Raw genomic sequence first — 26010 nt, 5'->3', positions numbered from 1 at the left:
TGCGCATTAGCGTCACCTAAAAAACATGCCCTGGCACTACTGCAAAGTAGCACCATTATAGCGCATTAAGTTAGTACCCATTATTACAGGCACTAAACGTAATGTGCTGTAATTACAGTGCATTAATGCACGTGTAGATGTGCCAGTATAGACGAGGTACAGCCAATCCATGGCAGCGCCGTGCCAATTTGTGGCTTACAAATTCCACCTTGCTCCTCCCAGCTGGAGGCTCCAAGGCCCCTTTCCTCTACTCCAGCACCCCAAGGAACCAACTCTGTTAGGTACACTGCTGGGGGGCAGTGATCAGAGCCGTAGTCAGGGAGGGAGCAGGGCTTAATTTGTGGCTAGCCTGCCAAAAAGGTTGGTCATTACTGGTACAGAGATATCCTATATATACTTGATATTTGGAGGCAAAATTAACTAAAGCAGCACATGTTCAATAACCTTGAAAATCAGGCCTTTATGTCCTAAATTTTTTAAATCTTATGGAAGAGGATCCAAGAGGCTCAGAGTGCAAGAGGGCTCATTCTCAATTAGCTATTCTGGATTGACTACTGCTACCTAATCACCAGGGATCTGGGTTTTCTCTTTCCCGTGAGAAAACAGAGAAAAACATGGATTTTCCCCTTTACCTGAGGAAAATACGGATTTCTCATTTTAACAAAGAAACCTGCAGATTTTGCAGTTTTGTAAAGAGCTCTCTACAGATTGGCAGATTACCAGCCTACAAGGGGCTGGGATGGAGCAGGGGGAGGAGAGTAGGGAGCAGAATGGGGCTGCAGGTGGCTCATCCACTGCAACTCCCCACCACTGCATGCCAGAGGGTTGGAGCACCTGTGCCTCCTAGATCTGTGTGCAGAGCAGGGGTGGGTATGGCCTGCCCTCTGCGGGCTCATGCTTGCCACCCTGCTGCCCTCCCCTGGGCCTACACAGCCCAGCAGGTGTGACCTGGTGCTGCAGGACACAGCGGGTTCATTCAGGTCAGCTCCTCACTGCTGCAAGCTCCACACTTCCCTGGCAACATGTCCCCTGCATGTGTGGCAGCTACACAGAGTTGTGCCCCTCACTGCTATTGCACGGGCAGGGGATGTGCTGCCAGGGCAACCCAGAGCTCGCAGCAGCGAGCTGCCCCATGCAGCCCCCTGTTCCCTGCAGCACTGGGTGGCACATGCTAGGCTTCAGAGGCCACCAGGAAGGGCAGCAGAGTAGAAGTCCAAGCCCGTAGTGGGCAGCCTGAACCCTGCACACAGATCTGGGGGGCATGGGTCCCCCCCTGCCCCCTGGGAGCGTGCACAGCAGTAGGGAGCCAGCCCCACCTACCCAAGCCCACAGCAGGCAAGCAGCAGGCGGGGAGCCGGGCTTTGCTGTGCTGCAGCAGCCACCGCCTCCTGGCCCCATAGCCCTGGCATCTGGGGCCCCCTGCAGCAGGGCTGGGGGGCAGGGGCCTGTGGACGTGGGGATGAGGGGCACAAGCAGGGACAGGGGACTGTGGCGGGAAAGTGAGGGGCACCAGCATGGCCAGGGGAGTTGTAGGTGTGTGGGAGTGGGGTGCACCAGCAGGGCCAGGGGGGCCTGTGAGGGGAGTGAAGGGCTTTCATTTTAACTACAGATTTTGGGGGGGTTATCAGAGAATTTCTGGGTTTTTATCAGAGATTTTGAAATTTTTTATCAGGGAAAGCCAGGATCCCTGCTAATCATACTTATAGACAAATATCTTAACAAACTACTGCTGCAATAATAAAACAATGCATTTCAGACCAGGAGTTAGAGGGATTGTTATGGAAAATGGAATTGCCTGTGGTGTGCAAAGCTCAGTAAATTTTCATCTCAGCTGGATCTTTTTATCCATGAGCATCCTGTCTATGGTTGACAATATGGCAATTCACCTTTACAAAAGAAGGTTAGAAAGGTGGCCACTGAAATCAAGCTCAGGTTGTTTTCCAGTCCAAGGCTGGTGGCAGGAGATCTCACTTGCCATAACAGGTGTAGGAAATGGTGTGCTATATGCAGTAGAGGTAATATAAATACCATCTGTGGCAGGCCAGTAAGGGGTGCTCCTGCATGGAGTCACCCATCTCACTGCGCCCAACCACCTTCCAGGCTCTGTGCAACTCCCTGGGGGCACCTCACGTCTAGCCGACCCTCTTCCTGGAGGACACCCGCTAGCCTGGGGGTAGTGCTGCCACCACCCAGGGTCTGGCCTGATCCTGGCACTATGCCACCTGGGAAACACAGGCCTAGTAGTCCTTGAGGGTACTCGATCATCTCCAAGAACATGGGGTGCTTCCCTCAGACTGAAGCACAAATACTGGTCTCCCTTAGTCAGCCAAACCAAGGGGACCCCAAGGCATAATTAGCTCCTGTCCCAATAAGTCTCTCATGCTAGGTACAAAGGAGAACTTTATTGATTACAAGGAGTAGGTTTGGAATAGGGTACAGGGCAGAGCAATGTCAAGGAAATCCCATAGAGCAAACTGGCATGGCTGGGTAGCCTTTGATCGCACATCTAAGTTTCTGCAAGCTATATATCTAGTTAAATCTCAGGTAGCTTACTTACAAGTATCATCCAGAGGCAGGTGGAGATTCTCTCCGGAGGCAGGCAGTTCATTGATCATGAGTTTCAAGAGAGAGAGCAAGTTGCAGATGGTCCAGCTCTTCTCTCTGAGTTTTCATTATGGCTCCTGCTCTCCTCCTGGGCAGTTCTTAACTTATATAAACCTTATGACCTCATTTACCTGGTCCAATGGAGGCTAGCATCTGTTGGCTGCCAGCCAACCAATCTGAAATGCATCACTGGTTGCCGGGTAGCCCGGGCAGGGTCTCTAGCCCCCTCCCAGTCAGGGTGGCATTGCTTAGAACAATAGGGAGCATAAGCCTCTCACCCAGGTATGTGATGCCAATCACGTAGGCAGGGGGAACAGGTTTCCCCACTCCCCTAGGAATGTGTCCAGCTCAGGTTACCTAAAGAGATGGGATGTCTGTCCTCTGCAGGGCCCATGTTAACCAAATTGTCACAGAACGGTGTTTTGGGGGGAGAGACAGAGGTGGCATTCTGCCACACCATCCTCCCATTAAGGTGGCATCCTGCCTTCCAACTTTGAGGGCACATTTAAATAAGCACAGAACACAAGAGAGCCGACTTCCAGTGCCTCAGGTTAACCACTACAAAAGTACTGTGTGACCTATACACCCACTGAAAAATAAGCTGTATATAAATTACACATGGTTCAAGGGCAAAAAAAGTTTCTTTACAATATCTTTTGGCCCTAGGAGGAAGGAGTTTGGTGGAATTAGTCATCTCTGGACCTGTAGACCACTACATTGCTTCCTGCTTGAGGAATACATTTACTGCTCAGTTCCTGAAAGAGGTTCCTCTGTCTCAAAAAGGATACTAACTGGACCTCGTCCACTTCCCACCAATGTCAGTGGAAGCAGAATTAGATACAAAATTAGCAAAAGGCTGTTCCATATCCTGGCTGTTTGTCTGTCAGGACAGATTAAGGTCATATCTCTGCAACAAAATGAAAGTGTGATTATGACATGTCCTAGCACACCTGCTGGCATACAAGTTGGCAATGGTAACAAGAATAGCAAGGGCATGGTGGTGTGGGTTTTAGCATGCTCAGAGAACATAGACTGGGTCCCTGGTTGAATCATATTTTGTCCACTAACACATGTTAAAGCCTATACTGGTGGGACTAAGCTAATATGTACTACAGTCACACTGTTACAGGTAACAGGGACATCCCAGAGTTAGTAACAGGGTAAAATCAGGTATATCCTGACAAAAGTTATTATATGTACAAGTTGAGGTTCCCTTTCAGAGGCTGTCAGGGTAATTATCTATGTTGCTGACCTTCCTGGCCTGCCTCTGGTTCTTGAGCTGGGAGATATCCTGACGAGGAAAGAGTCGCATAGCAAGGAAGTTTGGTGCCCGAGGTAAGCCCGCAGCGGTAGCCCACCCTTGTCCCGCACACAGATCCAGGGGGCACACATCCTCCCCATGCTTGCCTGGGAGTGCACTCAGCAGCGGGAGCCACCCTCCTCCCATGTCCCCCTAAATGAGCCGCTTGCGGCTCTGTCCTGCACCCCACCCCAGCTGGTGCCCCTTTGCTTCGGCACCCAGGCCGCCCGCCCCCCTTGCTATGGTACTGGGAGGAAAAGTCTCCTCCTCAGAATCATGGTCTGTCTCCTTGTCAGTGTTGGGGTCCTTGTCGTCAACAGTACTGTGCACAATAAAATGTGATTCATTGGTGGTGCCGCAGGACAAAATTATGTCCATCTCATTACATGAACAGGTGGCTTGCTGATGGCTTGGTAGATATTCTTTTCCCAGTGGTTCTTTGTAAGGTTTCCTGAGTCTTTGCCTCTCATCTGAAAGCTAAGGAGATCCAGTAACTCTTCACAGCTCCAGGAAGGTGCATAAGGCATGGAGGAGTGCAATAATGAGTGTTGAAATGCTACAGAGTGAAACTAATGACCTCAGGAAAATGTAAGAGCAAATGGCCCATCCTAGCCACACACCAGCATTTTAACAGGGAGGTGACATCTGGTTAACATGATCCCAGAGCAATTTAGGATACACAGGCAAACAGAAGAGTTGCACTGACAGGATGCAAAGAGATGTGAGATGGTAGCTGGAAGACTGCTAAGCCAGTGTGTAGAAATGCATTCACACAGACCTTAGTCTGCATGAACTTAATCTGCAGTTAATTTAACACACTTTGAAACAGGGGTAAATCAAATATGCATTATTTGGCCAACTGATTTACCCTAAACTTTCATATGGACAGAGATTATTTTAATTTGCACAAAAGTTTGGTGAAATTGCATTAAGTCCCCCATATAGACAAGTAATTTGATCAAGCCATAACACTACTTAAAATTAGATGCCATTTCTCACCTCACGTCAGCTGCATCCTTTCCTGAATGTTTGTTTTATATTTACATCCCGTATGTTGACACTTCATCATGATTCCAGGTAGCAGTGTGGTTAAAAGACAACATTATACATCAGACTTTTATCAAACATGGCCAATTATGCAAATTCCCCCTAAATTCATTTTTAAAGAAAAGGAAGATTGATTGCAGAGACATACCGTTTGCACAGACAGTGATTTAGGAGGGTATTTCAATTGCTAATGTGCCTCACAATGATGTGGGGTTTGTTTGTAAACTTCAGGTCTAGAAAATTGAATTCTCTGTCAACACCAGATAATTATCACATCCTAGCCAAAATTCTAAACTTAATCGAAATATTCTTGAGAGTCAACAGTTGGCATTAGTCTTAATGAAAGTTTATTATGATGTGGTATGTATGTAAAAAGTGATTACAAGTCAGGCAAATAATAGAAAGCTACAGTAAGAACAATGCATAATTCCCCAGCATTGCCTGCAATGTAAACTTAAAGTGATGACTGCATTATATTTGATGGACTTTGTGAATTTAATGCCTCAAGCTAACGTGTCAAACTCGCTCTAAGAAGAGTCTCAGACTCTATGTTTAATTAGCCTCTGGGCTAGGATGTGAATTGGGGACTCCATGCTTCCCTCAATCCACAGTGGCTCTGATGTCTTTGGGAAGTTCATTGACAGAGAGAGAGGAGAGCATGGCCTTCACATCATAACTAACGTTTTATTTATTATTTGTTCATAACCTTACTAGATTCAGTGACAAAATACTCACTGTTCCTTCTGGCCTTTGTTTCTTGCCGTTCCCCTGCCATCTTCCTGTTTTCTCCCTCTTGTTCGCTTTCCCCGCAGCAACAGTCAATTTCCCACACTGCAAAGAATTCATTCCCATATATTTTCCATCTGATAAACTCTAATTCCATTCATCGCATCTGAAAAAGTAGGCTGTAGCTTACAAAAGCATGCGTTTCTCTGAACAAGTTAGTATATAAGGTGCCACACTGCCCAGCTGTTTGCTTAGCAATTAAATAGCTAATGTTGACATTAAAATACTAGGACTGGGTTTTAGAGTCAACAGCCCAATGCGGTTAATGTGTGACAGGAGAGTTTATTGTTTCAGGCTGTCTCCAGGCTCAGGAACACATGATATTGTGTTATTTCACATTCAGCTCATTTTTGAAGGGTGCCCTCTGAAGCCAGAAGGGCTAGAGACACTTATTTTCTAATGAAAGTTGATATTTTTTCCTCAGCTTGATTTCTGTTGCATGGACAACATGACAACTTCACTTCAGGACAGACCACACTCACGTTTGAGACCTCTGGTCACAATATGATTTTGAGAGAGACTTTAAAGATGCAGAAAGGTTGAGAACAGCAAACATTTTGGGGCTTCCTTTCAAATAACTAACACAATAATTATATAATTTTCACAATCACCAGATAAGAAGGGTACATAAAAATTCAGTATCTACTTTACTAACTGACCAACTTGCAAGATAAAGTTTTTGTTCAAAGTCAAAGAGGACTTTTGTCTTCCCATTCCCTGATCTACCCAGCTGCCAACACTCCCTCCTCGATATTAGGAGACAGAAATCTCCCAAAGTAGACTTTTTATCCCCAAATGAAGTTCATGACACAGTGACCCACATTCTGGATCATTTACATGCATGAAACTCCACAGATTTCACTGGTCTTAATCTAGCCCTACAGCTTTCCTGTTTTATGTCAACTAATCCTGTTCAAGTGTCAATGTTGGACTACTGCAGAAAAATCTCAGTAATGGTTTAGAGCATCCCTATATTGCATCCTGGGGTTCATTCACTCAGCTTTTGCAGCATGGCCCGTTTCCATCTAGAATGCAAATTCATCTTTCTGGGCAGTACATTCTTTATAAACCAACATAACTTTCTGCTGCCTATTTAAAACATTATGAATCAATACGAATCAGAGATGGATGGAATGTTCTTCCTACAAAAAATTAAAAATTATGGAATATTTCAGCCAAAACCCAACATATTTTGATTCTGAAATGTCACTGAAATTCCTGGTGTCACTCTGGTATTTCATGCTCCCGTTTTCTTTTATAGACAGGGTTTCTGGATCAGATTTTGCACAGTTTTCTCCCCATGATGCTCTCCCCACCTACTGAGGAAAGTCAGTAAATCATGGTCATAGCATGTCATTGGACAGGAACACCCTTGAGAACTCAGTATAAAGGAGCAGCATGACAGCACATGATCTTCAAATCCTGTAAAAGTACCATAGTGGCATTTTGGAGATTTTTTTGTGGGGAGGCTGAAGGGCAATCATGTGTCTAATGAAAATTGAAATTTTCTACAGAAAGCTGATACTTGCCACAAAATAGTCATCTGGCTACAAACCCAATTTTCTACCAACCAGTCCTAGTAATAAAATATATTTCAAATCTGCCAAACCCCACACTTCAGCCTTTCAATTGAGGCTGAAATATATTGCTCTCTTCGGGGACTCTAGAGAGATGGCAGAAGAGGCCACAAATATCATTAACCCTTTAAGCTCCATGCTGGTACTTTAAAGACACTGGGCTCCAGGAACTCATGCAGTAGCCCTCTAATTGGTATAGAGAAGAAAGGAAAAAGAGTAGCATACAATGACTGAGCAACTGCTAGCTAGAAGGGCAGCCAGGGATGCATTTTACATTTAAAAAACTACTTCAGGGAACTAGAAATTACTCTGTGAATCATCATACAGAACATCTGACTTTTCCCACCAACCTTCTTAAGGTCCCACATAGGTGGAGGGATAAAATATTATTTGGGGGGCTGAGTAAAACGTAAAAAATGATTCTACTGTGCTGCTACACAGATAGCGTCCAGCAGGTAAGTGTGTGAGGGAGAAGGGGCATGGGGGAGGGAAGGGACATGGGAGGCAGATCAAGGCCCCCATGGTGAGGAAGGGAGTGAGGTAGAGGCTGGGCCAGGCGCTGGGGTGAATGGGACCCCGGGGCAGGTTGTGGGATAATTGGAGCTCCAGGCGGCTCATCCAGGGGCATGGGGGGGGGGGCACTGTGTGCACCCAAGGCAAGGCACAAGGGGCACATGCCCCCCAGATTTGTGCACAGAGGGGAGGCATGCACCCCCTGTGCCTTGCCCAGGGTGTGTGCAGTGGCAGGAGTCTCCCTGTGCCCCTGGACGAGCTGCTTGGGGTCCCAACCAACCCATGGCCTTCCCTGAGGCCTCATTCACCCCAGCCCCTGCCCCACTCCCTCCCTCACCATGGGGGGCCTCAATGTGCCCTCCCCGACACCCCTTCTCCTTCACAGATTTGCCTGTTGGGTGCTGCTCCACATGCTGCTGCATTCCTGGCATCGTGCAGCAGGCTGTGGTTGCGTGTCTGTGCGGACCCCTCCCCACCATGCTGCAGCCACCCAGAGCCCATGCCCGGAGCCTGCACTGCCACTGCTTCCCTGCCTTTGTGGGGGTGGGGGGGACTAAGCCCCATTTGCCGTGGCCTTCTGCCACCTATGGTCCCACATTGCAAAGGATTACATCCTAATTATAACAGTAAAATACCTTGAAATCTCAACCACATGGCATCCCATACCCAGATGATATAAATAAAGTTTTACAAAGGTTTATCTCTACCCTGTAAATATAGGATTTTATATTATGCCTATTACTGTAATATCCAGATTCCTCGGTTTTATTCTACACAGTGACATAGTGACATTTTGATTCTGAGTTAAGCTATATAAAGTGTCATACCAGAACTCCTAACACTATTATCCATTTGAAAGCCAGAAAACAGTTCTAAAAAGCATTTAATTGCCTGCAGATTATTTTAATATCTTTGTAAAATGGGTCTGGTTTTCATTAGAAGTGAACTAATCATGTTTTGTTTTCAATTTATTAACATACTGGATTGCCTTCCCTTTATCAGGCCACTAGAAAATGACACAGAATCAAGAAGTAGCACTTTCAGGTATTTTATTTGCATTTGTTCATGGTCCTCAGCATAATAAATTCCTTTGCTCATACAAATGCAGAAATCTCTCATGCTGTGATTGGTTTAACATAGTTTGTTATTGAAAAATCAAAGACTGCAGATCTGAATACAGCCAAAAGAACAAAATTCTGTAGATCTATTAGAGACTGGCTATTAGAGACTGGCTTAAGCAAGAAAAAACCATCCCACACATTCACACAGTGCACTTCATTTTCTGTAGATATTAAGAATACACATGGGAGTCCATTTTCTGCAGGTATAGCAAGCAATAAATATGATCATTGATCATATCCTGCTGAAGTGTAGAAGAGCAGGTTAGGTTTCTTCAAAAATAACTGTCCAAGTCATTAGTGCAGAAGCAGTTAATATGGAGGATGGCTTACCCTATATAAATAGGGTGACCATACATCCCAGATTTCAGAGGCCAGTGCCAGCCAGCTGGGGAGAATTAAAATGAGCATCCCAGAAACACAGGGGTGGAGAGGTGGAGTGACAAGGAATGGCATGGCACAGCCCAGCACATCACACTGTCCCGCCCCCACCTCTGCCTGCAGTAGTGCCACTGACTTGGGAAGGGGAGTGGCTCTGAAGGGGGGTGGTTTGGGCTGAAATAGTCCATAATTTGTATTTTTTATAGGAAAAACATTCCAGCCATCTCTGATTCTGATTTCCCATTCTCCCATATGGTCACCCTATCTATAAATAGTCCAGTGGTTTGGAAGAGCCAGCATAATGGGTAGCCCATGAAGTTCCACACCTAAATCCAAAACAGACAAATATAATTATCTAAGAATTTCATCTAGCAGTTCTTGTAGCAAACCTATATCTTGTTGTTGAGCCAGAAATTAAACAGACCCAAGGGTCAAAACCTGTCATAGTTACAGGACTAATAGTTACAGAGCAACTCTCCTCTCCTCTAAGAGTCAAGCCTCATTTTTTTTAACCTCGGGTGAAGTGGAATTCTAGTTCTCCCACTCTGAGACCAGACCCTTGTGCTATGCTCCCTTATGTATCAGCTGTACTTGCCCAGCAAGGCTAACTGTATTTGCCACTCATGGTTCTTTCCTTTAGCAATTTTTGGTGATTTGTGAATACAGTGATCAGATAGCCTTTGTAAAACTTACTCATTACTATTTCTCATAGTAGGAACAGAGTATAACAGAAAAAGTAGTTTAAAATAAAAAGTTCTCATACTTGTCTCTCTCACCCACAAATTACCATCTCCTGAGGGTATCCTGAAGTTGACCTAGCTTTTCTGGAGATCCCCAACACTGCCCTTTCTTCAGAACATCTCTCTCAATAATTACTTTCTCTCTGGAAGACTGCCAGAGTTCTGTTTCTTTCTGTTCTTGTTAGTTCCCAAACTCTTCCCTTTCTGGATCAAGCAAGTCTGGTAAGCTTAAGAGTAGATCAAGCCAGAATCCTTAGGTGACAATAGTTTTCCCAATCCAATATTGAACAGCCATTATTCAGGTCAACAGATGGTATTAATAAATTATTACCAAGTAGCTACACAATATCACAGAATCTTCATTTCTTTCTGGATAGATGGAAAAAGGAACGATCCCAAAACGTTTTTTCTATTGTAAAATGAGATTCCATTACAGGATTGAGAACTCCTGTTCCAGATCATATCATTAAAAAAAAAAAAAAAAAAAGGAGCTCAAAGCCCAGATGTATATTTTAAAAGTATACAACCATTCACTTCATCTAAAAATGTGTGCACCAACTACTCACCTTATCTAAAATTCCTGGAACGCACCAAGCAAATACATGGCAAATATATTTTAATGTGTGCTTTCTGAGTGTATCAGACCATGCTAATCCAACAACAGCATTGTCTTCATCTCACTTCTCTTTCTCCCCAAAACTTGGAAAACTATTCAGTCATTCGAGGGCTCTCCATTCAACATACAATTTCAGTGAAGGGACTTTCATTCTAGGGGCCTCAAGAGAAAAATGTAATTCATCTTCTGTTTACCCCTAAGCTACTTAAAAATTAATCTTAGAGACAGACATTAGAGATAATATTTTGCCAGAGAGGAAGGCAGTTACCAAATCCCTTTAGCTTCCAGGGTGTGCCCAATTTTCCAAGGTGCGCCTAATTCCCCTGGAATTTCTTAGCCTAGCTTTCCATTTTAAATGGCCTTTTTTGGTTTTCCTTAAACAAAAGTGATGGAAAACCCACAACAATAAAATATGTTTGTGTCAAACAATTTATGCCATTTCAAAAACTGAAACACAATGGAAGTATGAATAATTGAATGGAATTCTGTTTTTCTATATTCTTGTATAATTTTTTCTTTGTCTGACTGTCCCTGGGGCCCATGCTAGTGAAAACACTGTCACTTAATGTACTTCTGTTTCCATGAGATGCTTCCAGAAACAGCTGCATATTTATCGCCATTGTCATAAACACAGTTCTGAAAGTACCAACATGAAGGAGTGCTTGTCTCCTTCATGCAACTCAATTTTTGATATTTGAAGGCCTGTGTGATAATCCTTAGGGACAGCAACAAAAGAGCATGAGTTGCAAAATCACTTGTAAATCAAGCAAAGTGATACTTCCACTCTAAGGCTTTGCCTGGAATACTGTGTCCAGACACTCTGGAGTGCAGGGCTACAATTGAGAATGACTTGGATACACTAGAAAAATGATCCATAATCAATTAGATGTGATTCCACAAGGACAAGTGCAATGTCCTGTACTTGGGAAAGAATAATTGTATGCACAAATACAGACTGGGAAATGACTGGTTAGGTTGCAGTACAGCAGAGAAGGACCTGGAAGTTACAGTATCCAAGAGCTGAATATGAGCCAACAGTAGGCTCTTGTTGCAAAAAAGCCAACAATCTACTGGGTTATACTAGCAGGAATGTCACTTGCAGATCAAGGGAAGTCCTTTTTCCATTCTGTTCAGCACTGGTTAAACCTCATCTGGATTACTAGGTTCAGTTGTGGGCATCACACTCCAAGAGGGATGTGGACAGATTGGAAAAAATAACAGAGCAACAAAAAAGATTAGAGGCCTCAGAAACATGACTTCTGAAGAAAGGCTGAAAAACCTAGGGTTATTTAGTCTTCAGAAGAGAAGACGGGGAGCGGCTTAAAACAGTCTTCAAATACCTGAAGGGTGATTACAGAGAGAATAGAGTTGGGCTTTTGTCTGTATGGGACAAGACTAGGAGAAAAAGGCTCAAGCTTCAGCAGCAGAAATTTGCCTGGAGATTAGGAGGAACCTTCTGACTATGAAGGTGGTCAATGATTGGAACAGGCTATCTAGAGAAGTCATGGAATCTCTATCCCTGGAAATTTTCATGAGCAGATTGGACAGACACATGGTGGGATGATCAAGTCACTGCCTCGAGCAAGGAGTTAAACTAAATGACCTCCTATAATCCCATGACATTAGACCTGAAGGGAGGAAGGGAAAGTCCACTAATTAGCAATATAAATTCTCTCTTACAAGAAGTTCTTGCTCATAGAATCGGAGCTAAGAGCCGTCTGTGCAGGAGGCACAGGCTGAGCAACTTTGTACAGTGCCAAAATGCAATGAGCTAAACATTTTTCATTTTGAGAGGCAATTACGAATTGGGGTTTGCTCTAGCACAAGGTCTGCAGAAACTCAGCCCCAGAACACAGAAGGGCTTGTTAAAAACCTGGTCCTGCTCTTCTGGGGAAATAAGATGGAGAAAACAAAAGATACTGGGGCAGTGCTAAAAGCACCATAGGTTCATAGGAAAATAGGGCTGGAAGGGACTTCACACAGTCATAGTCCTGTCTTGAGCCCCCTGCTCAAGACAGGATCATCCCTGGTTAAACATGCCATCCCAACCATGTCACAGGATTGCACGCACAGGAAAATGTATCCTACATACCCAGGATGCTGACTTTCCTTTCCTTTCCATGCATCTACTTCTTCTAATAGGGTTTTGAAGTCTCCAAGGAGGATTCACATCACTTAATACTGCTTGTAAGCTTTTATTTATATATAGAAAAAAGGGTCTAGAGGAGAATGCTGTGGTAGGCCAGTAGGGGGCACTCCTGCACAGAGCCACCTTCCTCACTATGTCCAACCAGCTACCAAGCTCCAAGTGTCTCCCCTGGGGTGCCTATGACCAGTCAAACCCCTGGAGCACACCCGCAAGCCTGGGGTAACCACCGCCACCACCTGGACTCAGGTCTCTGTCTGGGCCCTGTGCCATCCGGGATACACAGGCCTTGTAGACCTCCGGATCTTGTAGTGCTTCTATTACACTGAAGCATAAAAAGTAGCGTCCCTTAGTAAGCCGAGAAGAGGGAGCTAAAAGGTGTGCCCAAGCCCTCTCAAGCATGTACCACAAGGCTTGCTAATGGATAGCTTTATTGAGTAGATAGGGCAGACTTGGGGAGAGGTACAAGTTAGAGAAGTATCAACATCCTATCCCCTACTGTGACCACTTTTCCCCATAACTTATTATCAACCACAAACTTGGCCAGTGTGCTTTCCACATCCTCTTCCTTCTAAATCATTGATAAAGACATTGAACAGCACAGGACCAAGAAACAAACCCAAAAATCAGACTATGCACCTCAAAAAATTATTTAATTTACTTTTAGAGAGCGTTAGCCAGCTACTTGCACACAGCTAAGAAACTTAGCAGGTTTCATTTCCATTTTCATTTTCACAGCCAGATCCTCAGCTGTAGTTTACAGCTGATGGCATTACACTGATTAACAGCAGCTGAGAATCCAACCCTTTTATTTTGATTTAGAAAGTTTTGCTGACCATTTTGACATTCAGTTTTCCTTTGCTGAGGGGACAGATGAGACTTCAAGGATGAATTCAGGAATCTATGGGCTACTTTCATTCAACAAAGCATGCTTTAAAAGTGTTATTTCAGTGCATGACAAATACCCAACATTTCCATTTCCCTGTATGAGAACCTAGTTTTAAGATTTTAAATTTGTCAGCAGAAAGAGAAATACATATATACAGAGCATGGCCCCCTTTAGAAAATGACAGTTTTTAGAAATTCACTTTAATTTTGGATTACAGATAAATTTTCTGTGGCATTAATGCTCTCTAAAGGTCTGAATTTCAAAGAAAGAATAATAATCCCAATAGTCTTTCCAAGGAAGCTTTTGTTTTATGCTGTCTCTTCTCCTCTGGTAATAGAATAGCTAGATGTTTTTTATTAAACCATCTTACATAAGTATATCTGTAAGTTTGTGACCAAGACTTCCTTTAATGACACCCTCTAAGAATATTGATATTTACAGGGAGGGGGACAGGGGTAGGAGGGGAGAGGATCACAAGAACAAACCACACAAAAGAATTGTTATTGCCTTAGTGTGAGGAGCTCCACATGTCATTACTTAGCTTAACGAGTGAAGTATGAAAAAGATGGTTATAACAATAAATGCATTTTGTGAAACATGATTCTACATACCTCAGAGACAGCGCTGCTGGATGCTGCATGAATTTAGGTTATGGGACTATTACTTGTTGCTCAATACTCCCTGAAAATCTCTGGGAAAACAAAACACATGATTCTCAAACAATACTGGCAGGGGGTTTTGGAAGTATTATATGGCTGTAAGCAACTTAATATGAAGTGATACCCTTTTTATGCAATAGAAAAAAGACTGTGCATATGTTACTAGTTATAACTAAGGACAATTTCCTTATTCAAGACAAATTCTTTTTTCTACGCTTGTACCAGACAAGGGTATGAGAGATTTTGCATTAATATGGGTGCTTTTATACAAGATGGGGCAGTAACATCAAGCAACAAAATGGATATTATGATATCTTACTCCTGCTCATGAAAAGAGGCAATTATCTAATAAACAAGTTAATCCAATAATTCATAAAAGGTAATACACCTTTAAATATGTGTGACCAGACTTCTGATTTTTATGTTCTAAAATATGCCATCCAGTCTGAATTCAGTAAGTCAATCAGGTTAAAATAAGCAACTGTCATTATCCTACTTCAATGTCCACTAGGTAGAGTTATTCAATCTACATCAATTATTTTGTCCAGCAGAAATCAAGTCACTGCAGAGAACCTTGTCACAGTAATGTTCTATTATTTAAATGACGTTCGCCAGGGTAGCAAGCCAAAATTCCGCTTTATTATTATCCTAACCTGTATTATGCTACTATCTGTCAATATATTCTTAATAATAACCTCCTTCCATAGCAATATCTCCAGTGACTCAGTTTTATAATGCTATCATTGCACTTAGTACCCTGAGTTTCACAGGTGTATAATTCAGGTTAATGCTGCCTCTTCATGAGCAGCAGGGCTGTGCAAAACAGCACCACTTCGTTTCAGTTTCCATTTCACCATTTTGATGGGACAGTGTTTCATTTCGAGTTTCATTTCGTTTAGAAAGCACTGTTTTGTTTCATTTCATCGAAACTGTCTCACTCGACGCTTTTGATGTTTCACCCATAGGCTATAATGGGGAAGCACAAAACTTCCTATAATTGTCATTTCTTGCCTGTTTTGGATGAAACTTGCACAGATGGTAGCCCCTTTTGAGGCCATGAAGTCTGCCAAATTTCAAGGAGATAGGTGCAGGGGTTTCTGGCAAATTGCACCTCAAAGTCTTGAAAGCAAACCTCATGTCACGTGTGTGTGTTAAGGCAAAGCAGGGCAAAAACTGCAGACATGGTAGCCTCTGTTGAGGCCACAAAACCAAGTTTCAAGGAGATAGGTGCAGGGGTTTCTGGGAAACTGCAACTCAAGCTGCTGAGAAGCAAAACTGTGTGCGTGTGTTAAGGCGCAGCTATTTTTCCGTCCCTCCCCCAGAGCACTGGGATTGGAAGGTTGCTCACGGAAGGATCATAGTCACTGGGCGGCTACACAGTCAATATGAGAGCAGTCCTTCCTCCCTCTTCCCCCTCCCTCTCCTTAGTTTCTGTTTCCCTGCAAGCCGGCCCAGCTTCGAAACTTGAAAAGTTTCAAACTTTTGAACATTTCGAGTGCCCTCGTTTCATTTTGAGGCTGTTTTGAAGCCTTTCGTTTTATTTTCATTTTGCTGTTTCGACCTCAAAATGAGTTGAAATAGCATCAAAACAAAACACCCGGTGAAACTTCACACATCCCTAATGGGCAGTAAACATTAGGAATGCAGATCCTTTGGCATGATTCATGCATCTGCTCTGTTTCACCATGTTTATCAGCATTTCATCTGCTCACCCATATGGGCTGCCTCTTTTTTATCAAGAATTAGTCAATGTTAGAGATTCGTGCACTGAAGCATTCCATACTTTCTTGTTTACCATGACAATAATTAGACCATGTATGCTCTTGGTACCCTGAGTGAATAAGTCTGTATATACATACCATTAACAGCTTCCATTTTTAATATCGTGATTTATGTTAAGGATGACACCAAGTCTGAGGAATTTATAAGTCCCATTAAACTAAAACATGCTAACATAACCTTGTGTTGCAAAAGGCCTGACTAATTGTCATCTGCACTGCCTCATTTCACTCCTACTCACTGGCCATGTCTACATGAGACACTTACTGCACAGTAGCTCATTATTACTCTGTAGTAGTGTCAAGGGGCACAAACCGTGAAGCGATGCTACTGCTCAGTAGTAATGAGCTACTGTGCAATCAGCATCACCATGAAGCAATGTGGGGACACTACTGTGTAACTCCAGTTACCACACAGTCATTAGTACTTGGGTATGCACAGTCAGTGTCTTGTGTAGACACGGCCACCGTCTACCTTGGACCTGGAAGTTCCTTGGGCCAAAGACCAACACACTTTGTCCTTTTAGAAAATCCTACCATATTGTGGGTGTTTAGGGAACTGAATAATTATTCCCTTTGCTCACAGAACCAAACTTAACTCATTTCTTGCCTCCTGACACTCCTACTGGCATAATTCGTCCTCTCTTACTTCATTTCATAGGCTTCATAGACATTAGTGATTTCACAGACAAAAGCACCTTCATTTCAATGATTGGAACAGGCTACCTAGAGAAGCTATGGAATATCTATCCCTGGAAATTTTCATGAGCAGTTTGTACAGACACATGGCTGGGATGATCAAGTCAGGGCTGACCCTGCCTAAAGCAGGGAGTTAGACTAAATAATGATCTCCTATAATCCTATGACATCAGACCTGAAGGGAGGAAGGGAAAGGCCACTAATTGGCAATATAAATTATAGACTTCATAGATTTCATAGACATTAGGGCTGGAAGGGACCTCGAAAGATTAATTAATTAATGATGTGGACACTGGAGTCAGAAGCGGACTAGCCAAGTTCGCCAATGACACCAAACTTTGGGGCAAAGCATCCGCACCAGAAGACAGGCGATTGATCCAGGCTGACCTGGACAGGCTCAGCAAGTGGGCGGATGAGAATCTGATGGTGTTCAACGCCGATAAATGCAAGGTTCTCCACCTTGGGAAGAAAAACTCGCAGCATCCTTATAGGCTCGGCAGTGCTATGCTGGCTAGCACTATGGAAGAAAGAGACTTGGGGGTCATCATTGACCACAAGATGAACATGAGCCAGCAATGTGATGCTGCGGCTAGTAAAGCGACCAAAACGCTGGCTTGCATCCATAGATGCTTCTCAAGCAAATCCCGGGACATCATTCTCCCGTTGTACTCAGCCTTGGTGAGGCTGCAGCTGGTGTACTGCGTCCAGTTTTGGGCTCCACAATTCAAAAAGGATGTGGAGAAGCTTGAGAGAGTCCAGAGAAGAGCCACGTGCATGATCAGAGGTCAGGGAAGCAGACCCTATGATGACAGGCTGAGAGCCCTGGGGCTCTTTAGCCTGGAAAAGCGCAGGCTCAGGGGTGATCTGATGGCCACCTATAAGTTTATCAGGGGTGTTCACCAGTATTTGGGGGAACGTTTGTTCACCAGAGCGCCCCAAGGGATGACGAGGACGAATGGTCACAAACTACTACAAGACCGTTTCAGGCTGGACATAAGGAAGAATTTCTTTACTGTCCGAGCCCCCAAGGTCTGGAACAACCTGCCACCGGAGGTGGTTCAAGCGCCTACATTGAACACCTTCAAGAGCAAACTGGATGCTTATCTTGCTGGGATCCTATGACCCCAGCTGACTTCCTGCCCCTGGGACAGGGGGCTGGACTCGATGATCTTCCGAGGTCCCTTCCAGCCCTAATGTCTATGAAATCTGTGAAAGATCATCAAGTCCAGCCCCCTGCCCCAGGGGCAGGAAGTCAGCTGGGGTCATAGGATCCCAGCAAGACAAACATCCAAATGTCTCTTGAAGGCATTCAAAGTAGGTGCTTGAGCCACCTTCGGCGGCTGTCTATTCCAAACCTTGGGGGGTTGACAAGTTCTTCCTTATGCCCAGCCTGAAACGGTCATGGAGGAGTTTGTGACCGTTCGATCTTGTCATCCCTTGGGGTGCTCTGGTGAACAAACATTCCTACAGATCCTGGTGAACACCCCTGATAAACTTACAGGCGGCCACCAAATCACCCCTAAGTCTGCATTTTTCCAGGCTGAAGTGCCCCATAGCTCTCAGCCTCTCATCATAAAGTCTGTTTTCCTGACCGCTGATCATGTGCGTGGCTCTCCTCTGGACTCTCTCAAGCTTCTCCACATCCTTTTTGAATTGTGGAGCCCAAAACTGGATGCAGTACTCCAGCTGCGGCCTCACCAAGGCCGAGTACAACAAGAGAATGACGTCCTGGGATTTGCTTGAGAAGCATCTATGGATGCAAGCCAGCGTTTTGCTCACTTTACTAGCCGCAGCATCACATCGAAGGCTCATGTTCATCTTGTGGTCAATCATGACCCCCAAGTCCCTTTCATCCGTAGTGCTAGCCAGCATAGCAGTGCTGAGCCTATAAGCAGGATGTCTTGGAGAAAAATCTGCTTCATTCCTACTGGAGATTATTGTGAATGTTAAGGTGGTGGCAGCTCCAACTTACCTGTTGGCTAAGTAACAAGAAAGCCAATGAAACGTGTTTCTGCCATGTCTCAAATTTGATCTGACCCAGAGTGACATCTCCCCATCTCTTAGCCTGTGAACACTTGTCATATGAAAGCTTGGGCTAAACTGCTCTGGAACTGTTGGTGCCCATAGAGAATTAATTGGTACGATACTGAAAATAGTTTTTCTTAGAGCTTTGGTTGGGTGGTCCCAAGCAAGGTTTTTCCTTCCAAACACCCCTACTTCCAGCATACGCACACACATCAAAGTTCCCACCAGACCAAATCTTGCATTACCCTTCTTTTACCTGAGCCAGGTACAGTTTCCAAAGGATTATTCTGTGGTCACACTCTAGCTGAGTTTCATCTCTGATGCTTTTCTAAAAGACAAACCAAAACACCAAGTTTATTGCTCCTGCTTCCACACTTCCCTGCTTTGCCTAATATATCACAGGAAGACCCATCATTTTAATTAATGAAAGACAGGGTACTTATGTTACATCCATACTCCCCCCTTTTGGGGCTTAATCAAACTCCTGTTAATGTCAACGACTTTTGATCTTCATGAGATCTGGATGAAGCCCATAGATTTCCATTGCCTGGTCTTGATGCTGAGTGGTACTCATGTCACAATATTGTTACATGGTTTCTAGGTCTTCAGGGAAATGACTCTCTCTTAATTTTTAATTCTTTAGGGCCCTGCACAATAGGGCCTGACCTTGGTTGGAAACTCTATGTGCTATTGTTAAAATGAACTATATATATATATACACACACACACACACACACACACACACACACACACACACACACATCTATCTATCTATCTATCTATCTATCTATCTATCTATCTATCTATCTATCTAGATAGATAGATAGATAGATAGATAGATAGATAGATAGATAGATAGATATAGTTAGGGTTCAAAATATTTTTATATCAGCTTTATGCAAGAACAGGAAATGTTTCTTCCAAGGCCAAAAAATCAAGTCATGCTCCACGAAGAACTATTGGCTTTATTCAAGCACTGGATGACAAGAATGAAGTATGTAGAATGGTTGCCTAGCATACACACACCCTCCATTATAATACTAGACAGACAGACAGGAATAATTCCTTTTAAAATGGGTTCAATGGGAGCTTTCTCTATCTGTATTCATAACGTTTGGTTGCAATGATCGTAACAGCTATGGCTGGGTCTTGAAAACATGTAAAACAAATCAATATTAATAGCAGCTCATCTTATCAAAAATGACAGCCCATGAACCCTGCACAGAATTAGAGTCTATTATTCCACAGCTAACTTTAGAAGTCAGAGATGCAATAAAATGGGGGAACAACTTGAGATTTTCTTCCCTTAATGCAACCTCTGTACTTACGTATTTAAAATAAATGCAGCTTTTCATGCTAATCTGTATGTTTTGAAAATGACTTGAAGTCAAGAAATCCAGATCCTGTTGTTAAATACAGAAACACAGTTTTCTAGAAGGAAACTCTGCATGACAGTCAGTATAGCATTAGACAAAATGGGACCAATTCTCTTCTCACCAAAGTCCCAACCATTGTTAGGCTTGTGGCCATGTACCTGAAAGAGCATTTGCTATTAAACATCTGGAAGTCTCTTTCTCAGATTTGCCTTGTTTCAGGTCCTAAATAACTGAACCATGGAGATGCAGAAAATATCATGTTAGAGTCTTCTGAAATGGGTTCATCATAAAATAAAATATTTTAGGAACAGATGAGTTAGTGGGAGGATTTTCTAACCTGCTCAACTCTCAAAGTCCACACATTAGGAATAGTCCAAACCTATCCCCTTCCTGAGGCTTGGCTTTATTAACACAAAAAAATAAGGTAATAGACAGTTGAGTTTAAGCATGTTCCCTGGATTTCAACTGCTTGTATTGCTCCTCCCTCAGGATTGCTCGGCCCATATCCTAGATCATTACCTAAAAACCCCCAAAGCTGATTTCACCTTTCTTATTTCTGGGTAACAAGTGTTCCTGGACCAGCAGAATCCACTTAATGCCTCCTCAGCTAAATCAACATTTGCTTAACTGTTGTCACAAGAAATCCAATCTTAAAAAGTACTGATGAAGATGAAAAAAAAATGTAAGCCTTAATTAAATTGGCGTGTCTTAGGTCTGTATTAAAAATTTATACAGCAATCTTAATTTCAAAGCAGTATACAACCCTTAACTAATTGATAGTTATAACATCCTAATCATAAGTGGTGATGGGCAGGGTGCAGCCATGGTTGTTAAATAATCTGAGTCTTATCATAATGAACATAAAGAGAAATCATGAACTATCGCTTCAGATTTACAGCATATAACAATAGCCTCTGACAGCATTAGTAGTCAACATCCATATTAGTGAAAAATGGAGCATTTAACTGCAGAATAGGCAGCTGTATTGTAACCGCATTAAGCATTCATCTTTAAAGTCAACATTTAGTTTGTTGCCTGAAAAGAAATAGAACCAGTGCTTGTTCAATAGAATAGTAAAGCTTTTCAAGTTTAATTTAAAGGAAGAAAAAAAGTCCTCTGGAAACGAGAAAAGCTATTTTTCAAGTGTAATTTAAAGGAAGAAAAAACCCAGAAACCAAAAATAAAAAAGACTCATTTCAAAGATTCACCTGTCATGTCTACTATTGATTTTCATAAACAGCTTGCTAACCAGCCAGTTTTTTCTGATCATGTACTCTATATGCTCACAGCAGGATCATGACAGATACCCAAATTAATTTTTTACCCAGGAGAAAACACCACACACTCACACCCAAACTGATAGTACTAATACCATCTTGTCAGTGGTAGCCAGGTGCTCTTATCTGATGATACTTGACAGGCAATAGAAGAAGAGCCCTACATTGTTAGAATCAGAGATGACTATTGGCTTCTAGAAACTGACTTTTTTGTTTCAATTACCTGGTACTACTAAAAATACGTGAAAAGCAAGAAAAGGAAAAGTGGTCTGTATGCAGCGCTGGAGACAGCTAATTACTGGATGCGAGATTGATGGCACTTCCTAAGCATGCTGAAGAAGTGTCATTTTAATTAAAGGTATTACAAAACATAGACTCTTAAGCAAAAAAAAAAAAAATGTTTTCCTTTTTTTCTTTTTTTCCCTTTCTTTTTGCTGAGAACTGTCCACAGTGGAATTCAAAATTCCACCCTCTTCTTTATTAGTTGGTTCCTAGTTTGGGTAATGAGCATATTGATGGCTTTTCTGGCTCTGCTGTGAATCACTGAGTTTTAAAGTTCTAAGAGAAACAGCTGGTAGCCATTCCACAGCAGGGAATTCAGCTATGAGTTATCCACAGCATCGCATCCCTCAAGCAAGCACAAACTCCAAACAAACAGTACATCAAAGGCTTTAGGGAGGCTGAAGGTAATTTGTGCTGCTTCAAATTCCAACTGATAAGTCTCTTGCAATTATTTTTGTATGGAAGAATTAACATTTCACAGTAATAAGGCCACACTGATAGGCTTCAGAATGTAAGCAAAGACAAAACAGAGTAGCATGACCCTCGACCCTGATATTATTTTTTTTTTCCATGAGAGCCACAATTTGCAGGTTCTTGCTAAACCCTGAAGCTTTTAAATTTTAATGTTTAATCTCATACTGCCATTTTAGCTTCCAGTAAGAGGTTCTGAACGTGATAGGAATTTCAGCAGCGCCAAACTGCCACAAGGCTTTACCTGCTTGAGAAAGAAATAACAGTGCTATTATTGTCTAATAAACAATAGACTTGTAACCAGAAAGCTCTTCTGAATGAAATGTATGTCCCGCAGGAATCTGATTCAGCATCATTTTTAGATGACATTTGCAGGTCTTTTCATCAATGAGATAAATCTTGATTTTTTTTTCTTTGTTTTCATTCTGAGCAAGAGAGACGTTTCTTGAATGTAATTAAAACCACTCTCCAGTCAAGAGAGATGTTAGCAGCAAAGAGTTTCTCGATGAGGTCCGTGAAGTAATGGGAGGCAAAACCTCATCAAGAGGTAAAGGATAGGTCCCAGTTTTTTGGTAAAGGATAGGTTCTACATCATCTCCCAAATCACTGGGGACTTTTATATCATTTCCAGAAGCCATGCTTGGGGAAGAAAACTTCTGGAAATAATGTGGACAATTCAACTGAAGATGAGACAAATTCTCCTCCTTAACTATTACCACATTCAGGAACAAATACAGTAAAAATAGCACCCCCACATTTTCATACTGGCTACAGGAGTTGCTAATTTGTACTTTGCTACCCAGTAATTGTTACCAAAAAAATGCCTGCAATTTTCGTCACACAAACTTGATAATAGTTATTAAAAACACCCGTAAATCTCCCCCCAGATTTCAATGAAACGATTAAATAGCAAAAGGCTGCTACCAGCTCACCCAACCCATCATGTGTAGGGCAGCAAGATTTTAGGGAATCTGAGACAGCTTTGCAGATGCAGCTCATAAGTGTAAAATCTTTCTTGTACTGCTGCTCTTGCAAAATGAATTGTGGGTAGAAAGTAGGGCAGAGGAAGCTCTAAGTACCTGACTTGCCTCAGAAATCAAGTCCTTCAAGGTGTTTTGTACTTAGTTCAATGACAGGGTGCAAAATTACAAGTGCGAATGTTGCACTTTCAAATGCTGTGTAATAGGAGGAAAATGAAAATTGACAGACGTGCCCCATAATTTTGGAACCTGTGCCCCATAATTATTCTATGCAGGGTTACCATCCGAAAAACCAAACAAAGCTGGCTGAAATAAATGATCCAAGTAGGTTTCATTTTGCACCAGTCATCATTTTTATACCATTTGCTAATTTACTTTATGTAGTCTCCCAGACAGAAATGGGATTTATCACAGCTCGGTGGCATAGGTGTCTGGATGGGCCTCCCCAGGGATACCATCGCTCAGTGGGTTGCAGAGACGGGTCAGAATGGAAAACCCAGGTTTGCGGGGTTGGCTGCAGGGGTTGGTCTCAAGATCGCTTCTTGTTATGTCTAAGGACATGACTTGTCAGAAATGCTTTCTCCCCCTGCCCTCTTCCTGAAGACAACCTGTCAGTTTGTGATGTTTTAAGGCTGTTGCTATTATTGTGTTTGTGATCAAAGTGTCACTTGGAGGAAGCTCATGGCACCTTTAACTTCATGTCAAGCTACTCTGAAGCCTCCTGAACTCCACTGTGGTTCTAGCTGGGGACTGGCAACCCTTGAAAAATAATATTGGCCTGACCTAAAATATGACTCCATCTCCCCTCTGATCCCATACAGGCACTGATCAGAAGAGCTGACTATTCACATGGGAGGTCAACACCTACGCTAACTCCCTTCCAGCTGGAACAAAAGAGGGAAGGAGGAACTGGGTGTATTTATTAGAAGGGCAAAATCGAATGTGGCCAGAGCAGATATCTGAAGCAACTACCTGTTTTGATTTTTAATGTCCATTAGTCCAATTTTCAATAGTGACATAAATGCTAATCTTTATACCAGATAAAGTCTAACATATTTTCATAGTTTTTAAGCAAATGCTAAATGTTTTTTAAACTGAATGCCACAAAATGATGTGCCACTGAAGCGGAGATAAATATCCAGCAAGAGCAGTTAATGCCAGGCTTGTTTTGATTTTGTAAGCTTTCACCACTAAGGTTGTCTTTAATTGATGGAATCTATGAAAGCTGAACCAAACTAGATGTTTTTTGGAGAAATAATGTTGTATCAAATAGCTGTACTCAAAATTCTGCCATGGCTTACAGTTTTTGTATTATTCAGTGCCCAGTGGTCTTTGGAAGACTACAGACACTTCAGCTTTTGAACTATACACTTGCTAAGCATCGTCTTGAAATACATTCATTTTCTGCATACCCATAGGACATGGTACAATTCCCACAGAAGTTTTCCCACTGCTATCATATCTACCTGGATTAGGTCCTTAGGCTGAATTAACAGGAATAACATTACCACATTAGGCAGTGCTGATCAGCTATCAATGCAGATATGCTGCTGAGACATTCAGAGATAAAGCAGAAGAATGGTACAACTACCAACTTGCTGTGCGGACGAGCAACTGGCATCGGTGAAAAACATGCATAGGTACCATTTTTTTCCACTCTAACCTGCCTGTAGATTTAAGTAATCTATATACACACAAACTCTTGCATCAATACAAGATTAAACAGGCCGTGTTATTCTTCCCGTACAGTAAGCATATACTTTGAATATTTTTTTCCTCTTATTGTTTGTCTTTTGAGTTCTGCTGACTGTGGCAGATCCTCGCTGAAGAGATATCTACAGGCAATAGAAGAAACAATGTGGACTTGAAGAAAGCTGCCTTGTAGAAGAGCAATAACTGCACCTCAACACCACCCTCAGGAGTTTTGAATAGAGAACTGGATGCGGCACGCAGGAGACAAGGCTTTCTATGACAAATCAGACCATAGCAGCACATTCACAGCAAAGCAACCGCATGGCCCTTGCCGGTGTATCAGCAGGACTCAGAACAGAAAGATGACATTTGGGATTCTGTTCAGATCTCCCACACTGGCAGTGTTTGGAGGTACAATATAATAACGCTGAAACTACTCAACCATTCTGTGCTTACGGCTATTTTCCTACATTGCTGTTTTTATGGTGGCACTAACAGCTCCGTGTACTAGCAGTTTGCACTAGTGCTTTAGCTTTACTGTCAAGCGAAAAAAAAATGCTGATGCACAAAATTGCTGTAGGTTTAGCACCTGTTAAACTGGCGCGGCCATTTCTGCAACAGTTCTGAGACTCTCGACTGGGGAAATTGAAAGTAGTCAATCTATCAAACCTGTCATATATTAAGCCCCAGTATGATTTCAGCAATGAAGCTGATCGCACTTCTCCTCCTTCCTCCCCTCCTAGTACAAGATTCCATCATCTATTTCTAGAACAAAGCTGAGAACCCAGGGCCATAACCGGGCCATTATGAAGCCAATAAAAGATTGGAACCACCATGTACAAGCCGACTTCTTTTGTCTTTTAAAGGGGTAACTCTTCATTTATTATGACTAGGCTACCCATAAGGGACCACTCACTCGCATGCCAGTTTCCCTTGGCTCCCGTCGCACTGACTCGCATAATGAAGTTGGTCACTGTTGCTACAGGCTCTACAATGACATCCTATGAAAAATACTCTAATCCATATATGTAAAATCAGAGAAGCTGAGATTTTT

The 26010-nt window shown here is 42.8% G+C and overlaps 1 long non-coding RNA gene across 3 annotated transcripts in view; it reads right to left on the bottom strand.

Annotated features, from left to right (window-relative positions):
• The window catches only part of LOC132244619 (uncharacterized), a 262580-nt gene that overhangs the window by 225963 nt on the left and 10607 nt on the right, over positions 1 to 26010 (bottom strand). For 2 of the 3 annotated variants that reach the window (XR_009456279.1, XR_009456278.1), the window contains exons 2-4: positions 19135 to 19206; positions 14329 to 14408; positions 5687 to 5782 (exon numbers count right to left, since the gene is read on the bottom strand). This is a non-coding gene — a long non-coding RNA (uncharacterized LOC132244619). Of the gene's footprint in view, positions 1 to 4184; positions 4965 to 5686; positions 5783 to 14328; positions 14409 to 19134; positions 19207 to 26010 lie in introns of those variants that run through there. The other variant, XR_009456280.1, reaches the window with a different exon arrangement.

This window comes from Alligator mississippiensis, chromosome 13, assembly GCF_030867095.1.
Source record: "Alligator mississippiensis isolate rAllMis1 chromosome 13, rAllMis1, whole genome shotgun sequence".
NCBI classification, from domain to species: domain Eukaryota; kingdom Metazoa; phylum Chordata; order Crocodylia; family Alligatoridae; genus Alligator; species Alligator mississippiensis.
Note: the sequence above shows the minus strand (reverse complement) of the source record. Positions and strands in the feature narration are given on the sequence as shown.